This window comes from Mixophyes fleayi, chromosome 4, assembly GCF_038048845.1.
Source record: "Mixophyes fleayi isolate aMixFle1 chromosome 4, aMixFle1.hap1, whole genome shotgun sequence".
Lineage (NCBI taxonomy): Eukaryota > Metazoa > Chordata > Amphibia > Anura > Limnodynastidae > Mixophyes > Mixophyes fleayi.
In genome coordinates, this window is record NC_134405.1 from 203,748,117 (window position 1) to 203,756,108 (window position 7,992).

Genomic DNA, 7,992 nt, shown 5'->3' on the forward strand with positions numbered 1-7,992 from the left:
CGAGTTCAAATGAGTTCCCTTTTATACAGGAAACTGTCACAGTCATGGTTCAAAGGTTACATACATTTTAACAAAGCAACAACATTTTCATTTAGACAACATCATTTTCATTTAAATAACACCACTCTATTCAGAGGGATCTTAATCAATCTGAATATTTCAAACATTATCATATATTAAAATAGAAAAAATGGTGGATTTAATAAAAAATTTATTAAGCAGAAATATGATGGGCATCGATATCTTGTTTTCATAATGATAAGTTCTTATCAATCTATCCTCCTCTGTCCATACCCATCTATATAGTCCTCGTTTGTTTATCACCAATCCAACAAATATTCATACCGCTAAACCTTCGTGGGGTGGACGCCGTGGGAGTTACAGCCTAACGCGGGGACCGCATAAACTGTACTCCCTTAGATTCCCCCCACGGAGGCTATCCATTGTGGAACTAAGGAATTTAGTGATTTAGATAGAAATGGCACTGTATAGATAAGACATAGATAAAGGTGATATACACACACATTTTACAATGTCATTTAATGATAATACATATGGTAGAATTCTAATAAAAATCTAAAGAATAAACAAATAAAAAATACATTTTGAATTTGCATGTATATAATAACCAAATATGTATTGTAACAAGCAATTCATAATAAATGGAAGCATAAGGAATGGGCATATTGGTAGTAAATCCCAACATATTTTAGTAACATCACATGTAGATGAATATTTATCCTAAATATGTATCAGTCCATCAATAAATTATCCTAAATTCCTTAGTTCCACAATTGATAGCCTCCGTGCGGGTAATCGAAGGGAGTACAGTTTATGCGGTCCCCCGCGTTAGGCTGTAACTCCCACGGCGATGTGGACACTGTCCTCTATGAATGGAGGGATAGAAGTGGGGTGGAACTACAATCACGTGAAAGGCCTGATATGTATAACATAATCCTCCCGTGTTAGACGTCATCTACAAGGAGGGGAGGTATATGCGCAGCCTGGTAATAGAGGTCTGAGGCAAAGAACAGGAAGCGCGATAGAACTACGAAAGAATTTATCCAGGAAACACTGTTGGTAACGCATATTGGTATGGACGCATATGGGTATGGACAGAAAACAAGATATCGATGCCCATCATATTTCTGCTTAATCCATATTTTATTATATCCACCTTTTTTCTATTTTAATATATGATAATGTTTGAAATATTCAGATTGATTAAGATCCCTCTGAATAGAGTGGTGTTATTTAAATAAAAATGATGTTGTCTAAATGAAAATGTTGTTGCTTTGTTAAAATGTATGTAACCTTTGAACCATGACTGTGACAGTTTCCTGTATAAAAGGGAACTCATTTGAACTCGGCCCTATCCTTGAGAAAGACCTAATTGGAAAGGTTGAAACGCGTTGGTCATAGGGCTACTGGACCTGAAATACATAAGGACCCCACCTTTACCATCTAACAACCAGTGAAGTGGACCCCGGGGGACACTTACTACAAGCTGTTTTTCCACTTTCATCTGGTAGGGACCCTCATGATCTTATGGTCCAGCTTTTATGTAATGTTTTTTAATTTTTATAAATGTTTATGTAATAAATATTTTTAGTGTAAACGGTATCACGCTAGATCCGTTTTTTTCTGCCTTTTATATACCCCTATGGAACATGCTTATCTGAGAGAGATTCCTGCTTATCCATATGGGAGGTCCCTAAAGAAACTTGAACCCAGGCCTGTTATTTCCCTCCATCTTGTAAGTGCACTCGCATAAGAGATTGGGTGAAGATACCACATGTTATTTATCTTTACTTCTAATTAAAGCACACTTATATCTTTTATCTGGTGAGTGGATTCACGTAAGAAGAAAGGATTGAAAGTTTTTCCACACATTCACCACATAACCTCAGCTTTTGTGACTGTATTACACCATGTTGTGTTTTTGTATTTTTTATATTATGTCATCAAACATTGGAGGAAAATTCTGAACGAAAAGATCTCCACATCTTTAAATTTAAGTATACTTTTTTATTTTTACTTATGAATATTTGTATCACTTATATTACTGGAGGAAATGTCACCTTTTCCTATGTGATCACTGCCACAGCGCTGTAACATTCCTATTTTTTTATTTATGTATGCTATATACTGGGAAAACTGTGTGATTCCCTTAGGTGTGTTTAGCTGCAGTGGGATAATAGCGCTATCCATCTCTTCTTGAATTATATATCCGTTAAGCCACATACTCCTTTGGGTCATTCGCATTCCTGATGTTACATTTAATACTTCTCCTGGTTGGTGAGTCCGGTTACCTAGGAGAATAAGTGCATTTCCCGGACAACCCCTGGGGACATTTAAGAACCTGTAATGGAGCAACAGTTTATTCCATATAACTGCATATAACATTCTAAGAGCATGACCAAGTGTTTTGATAACGTACGGTGGGGTTTGCTGTCGTATAAATTCCTACAATTTCAGTAGCAGTTTCCTGTTCCATCAAAAAAAGTATGATCTCCATGCTCTTTAGGGAAGATAGGAATACCTTTCTTCCCCCCTAATACGCCCATTTGAGCAGTCCAATTCTTACCCCATTTCTGTCGTCTATGCAATTTGGCCAAATCCATTGATTTGGAGTACAGGTTTCCTTGTCAAGATTCCGATTCCCATTTGCCCTCGCTAAATATCCGTTAACCTTTTTCTTCCTTTTTCTTTTCCCAATCCTCCCCGTTGACCCTATTTTATATTTTTTTTATATGTTTCCTTAAAAAAAATAGAAAGACCTTGTACAGTTTGTTCTTTTTCTTACTATTTTATTGAACCATTGTGAATGTTTGTGTCCGTAGAAAATAAACAGTCCAAAAATTAAAAAAGGGAATCTCCAAGAAACCCAATGCCAGAGACAGTTGAACTCCCAGGAGTGACTACCAGAGTTTTTTTTATATATGTACAATATATGTTATATGGATAATTTAAGTGTTTCTGCAATCAAATATTTGTATTCTTGTAATAACAGGATCAGAAATCAGACAAGTCAACAAAGTGAGCAAGAGTGTTTTGACCATGAAGTTCTACAAAACGACGAGGCTAGGACAACAGCAGAGGAAGAAGACCCCGATAACTAGCATTGTTTTAGATGATATTGCTAATTTGTCACACAGTAATTTGTCTTTGATTTCAACACATATTAAACACTTTAATACACTGAACAGATTTAACAGAAAGCTGAACGCTTACCTTAAATCATAAAAATGTTGTGATTATACCGATTGTATATACAGATTTTTTTTGACAGTGGTAAATTGTCGATGCATATTAGTGCCAGTAGACATAACAATGTTGTATAGAACTTAAAGAACCCACTTTAAGCTATAGTGATAATAGTATAATTGACGATTTAAATGATTTATTGGGAGAGAGTACCACATTAGGTTTTTGAGCAAGAAATACTCAACATATCAATTAAAAAGCTTTTGCACTTTTTAACCAGCTCATAATAGAGGTTTTTAGAGCAAAAAACTTCATAAATCGGTAAAAGCTATTTATAGTAAACTACCATCTGGAAAAAGTCAATAGGTGCAAATTTATATTTAAATTCAAGAGGAAGCCAAGTCTTTGAACTTATTAAAGTTGAACATCCAGTGTTAAGGAATGCTGATAAAGGTGACTGTGTGGCCGTGTTGCATAACCAGGTCTGTCTGGTGGCAATAGAAAACTTTGGCTACATATATTATGGTGCTGAGAATGTTTCATTGTTGTTTTTTTGGAATACATTTTAAAGCATAAGAAATAACAATCCTACACTGCATTGCATTTACTGTCTTTATAAGCTCTTCAGCAGCAATTAGATGATTTAATATGCGTTCAAACAAATACTTTCAAAATTAAGTTGTAAAAAGGCATCGGTAACCCAAAATTGTATATCCTGTTTGTCATGCTCATCAGTCTAATGCTTCAGGCTATAGCTGGGACAACTTTGCTGAATCACAGAAGAGTTTTGTCCAGAAGTAAGAGGAGGTATTTGGTACATCTCTTGCTTTCTCATCAACTGAATCAATGCCGTTTCAACTTTCTGTGAATTGATGTAAGGAAATATGGTGATAACATCTTAAATATTACTGAAAGATCTGTTTGGACATTGATGAGCTACTGGACCTTCTTTTTGGTGTACGGAAAAAGCAAAATACTCTTTTGAACACCTTCTTGTATAAATTTCCTTCAATGGATTTTCCTTACCAAATATTTATTGCTTTTTTTTCCACCATTGTTCTGGAACATTACTATTTGCTGTAATCGAAATAGTACACATGCATACATATATTTATTGATGTAAATAAATATGAATACATTCATATTTTTGGTTATATTATGAATATATTATTGTGTAACACTTTTTAGAAGACATTATATATTTAGAAGTCACTTTGCAGTACTGCTACTTGCATTAATAATTTCTATCTAAGTTTTGCCACACTGTTTCTATTTCTTGCTTGAGAAAAGGACCATCTGCAATATTAGGGAGTGTGAAATGCTTTACAATTTGAAAGTTGCTGAATTCATGGAAGTACACAAAATAGGAATGTGGTGACCTGTCAGCAGGGATTTCTCCAATAATACACCCTTTGCACATTTTATTGGCTCAGTAAACGGTAAACATATCGGGGTTCAAGTACCTCTTAATTGTGGCTCTAAATTCTACAGTTAGAAATTTTTTTGTATGAGTTATATTGAATGCAGTTGTATACAAAATTCAGTTTATTCTAGATGTAAGCGTTTAACACATCACTGCTGATTGTACAGTTTTCTGACATTCCCCAGTGGGAAGGAAATTACTGGAAGGTAAGTTTAATTTGCCACCACCAGCCACTGTCAGCCCCATTTAAGAACCTTTATTTTTTGCATTCTTCCCCGATGAGGATTTGCATGACCAATAAATTTACTGAAATTGTGCCCCTGATTTGGATTACTGAATGACTTACCAGAACTAAGCTTGTTGAAAAAAGTGGAGGTTTTTCAGGGTCTGATTATCCATTATGCTGCAGCCTAGGCTATTGGCTTTTGGGGTGGGGGCAAAACTTTTGGCAGTGTAAAATTGTGACAGGAAGAGGTATACACTGTAATTCACATATTCCCATGGTAAAGGTTGAAGACAATGAGTCATCCTCCGAGTGCTTGAGGATAAGCAAGTAAGAGAGACAAGGATGGTGATAGGTGCAGGCATGACAGCTCCCCTCCACCTTATTGTCTCCACCCTAAGTAGCAGTTGCAGTTGTTATTTCTCCAGTCTGCTATACAGTACTGATTTTAATGAAGACTAAATTAGTGACCAAGATTGCCATGACCCTTTTAAAAAGACAAATGTAAGCAACATGACTATAGTTGAGTCGTTATGTCTGCGTCAGACTTCCAAAGCTGGGATGATCTCTATTATATACTCAAAGCTCACTTTTTCCAATACGATTATATGGGACCCACATGAATTGGCTTGGGAGAGACCTTGGATATTCATGGCTGGGCTGAGATCCGGGAAAATGTCGTTTACAGCTCAATTTGCTTGTAGCTAAAAGAACAAATATAAAATATTGTTGTTTTTTTTAGCATGTCCCTACCTAGCTTAAAAATATACTCCCCGATTCCTCTGCCAGGTGTTGGCGAGACTGTTCTTTTAAAGGAACATTTCTCCACATATGGTAAAGTTGTCCAAATCTAATTAGTTTCTGTTGGATGTCAAGAATCTGATTTTTGTGGTACTCCAACTCATGATTCCCTTATAACCTAGATTTATTCTGCTACCCCTTGCTATACCCACTGCCACACATCACCAAAATAAACTTATTAGACACATTCTTTTATTGGCCACCTGTCAACTTTCTGCTGACTGAAAACAGGCTTCTCCCACTCTCCAATCAATCATTGGTAGGGTCTGGCATATCCAATGCCTGGAATTTATGACCAGCATCCATAAGAACTCCTCCAACTCCTTTGACAAGGTTTGGGGTTTTTGGTTATCCTTCTTTCACACTCGTTCTCCGTTTATTTAACTTCTATCCCTTTTTTCTTTAACAGTTCTAGCCACACCGTTTCTCTTACAAAAGTCATACCTCTCATTTGTGTATGAAAAATTAATGTACTGATTTGGTTTTAATGTCTGATGCATTGTACTGTATTGACCTTCAATAAAAACAAACAACAAAGTTTAAAAAAAAAAAAAAATAACTATGAAGCTGAGTTTTGGGAACATAAGCTTAGGTTTTGGAGGGGGGTCTGATTTTAAATTAAGGAAGAGTTTGTTTCCAATTACCGCATATTAGCCTGGCGAGGGAGCACTTTGAGCATATCTGTCATGACACAGATCAGGTGAATTCTGCAATCAAGGCAACGTGCTTTACTCAGTTTTGTTAGACATAGAGAAACTGATTGGAGAGGTGAGACTGAAAATGGTTACTGGGCTGTAACTCAAGGAAAATCCAGTATGGTAAATGTTTGCAGATTTTTTTTTTTGTTTCAGATGAGAGTATAAATTAAAAGTTATGTTGTATTTTGTTATCAGTTATTTCAGTGAGTTTATTAAAACAAAACTGCAAGTGAACTAACCTATTTATTAAAATAATTATAATTAAAATTTAGAAATTTGGTTTTATTCCCACAATTGGAAATCTCCTGAGTAATATCTGTAGACACTATAGGGGGATGTATGAAAATGCGGTTTATTATGCGATTTTAAAAATGTCATCAGTCAAATGCAAGCCTCGCTTAAATTTAAAGTTGGTTATTGTAAGATGTTTCTAAATACATTTTTGTGGCCACATTTTAGCTATTAACTGTAAATCAGGCACCTTTTTGTATGCATTCTATGCAAAACATGAGAATTGACCAGATTCGCCAATGAAGAATCGGTCAACAAAATTTGCCTTCATTTTTTTTTGTGTGATTTTCTGTGTGGTTTTGCACTATAGTTTACGATCTATCTGCTGGTTTAAAGAAATATGGCTTGATATGCTGCTTTTACTTTGATAAGTTGCACAGCTTGAAAACCACACAAAAATATGCTATTTAACTTATGTTGTTTCTGGAACTCAAATCCCACACTTCACTCCGTATGCACTTGCCCCCGACACATGTCGACAATTATTCAAGGTTGTCTTGTGATTATACTCACTGCTAAATGTGCTTATCATAAAAATATAAGTGCAATTTTTAAAAAAGTGTTAAGATTAAATAAAACATACATTCCTCTTCTTCCTGTAGCTCCTATGCAGAGCAAAGGGCTTTCCGAGAAGCACTTCCATTGGACTCGGTTGCCAACAGCCCTCATTACTTCCTTCCACCTCTTACTTATTGTCAGGGCTTCCATCTCAATAGCCTTTTTCCAAGTCGACTTTGGGCAACCATGTTTCAGAGCTGGGTTCTATTCCAAATCTGCCTTCTAGACTGCTCCATCCAGCTTGCTTAGCATGTGTTCTATCCACCCCCACTTGTTTCACCTGGATGTCGATCATTTGCTGCCCTGTCATATTTAGCAAGTTATCGTTTGATAGTACTTTGGACCATTGGACGTTGATAATGTTCAGGCACAGATTTACGAATACTTGCAGCTGACTGGTGATCTGCTTCATCAGCCCCACCTCCTTTCATGACAATGATTTTTAAATAAATGAAGGAGTCCAGTTAAATTATATTATTTCCGTTTGATGCTGAGCTTGCTCGCAATGTTAGCGTTGACTCTTCATTTCTTTGGTTTTGCAGACATTGATTTTCAACCCAGCCTGCTCAGCTTCTCTTTGCAACTAAGCTAGCTTTTCTTCCATATCTGGATATTGCTGTGAGAGGGCTTATATTATTGGCAAATTTAAGCCTGTTGTGTAAATCCATTGTACACCTCTCTTTCTACTATCCATGACTGTCAAGTACTAGTTAAAACAGGGTTGGATAAAGAATACATTCTTGGTGAACTCCTGACTTCACAGGAAAGTCCTGTTAGCTTTTCTTTGTGGA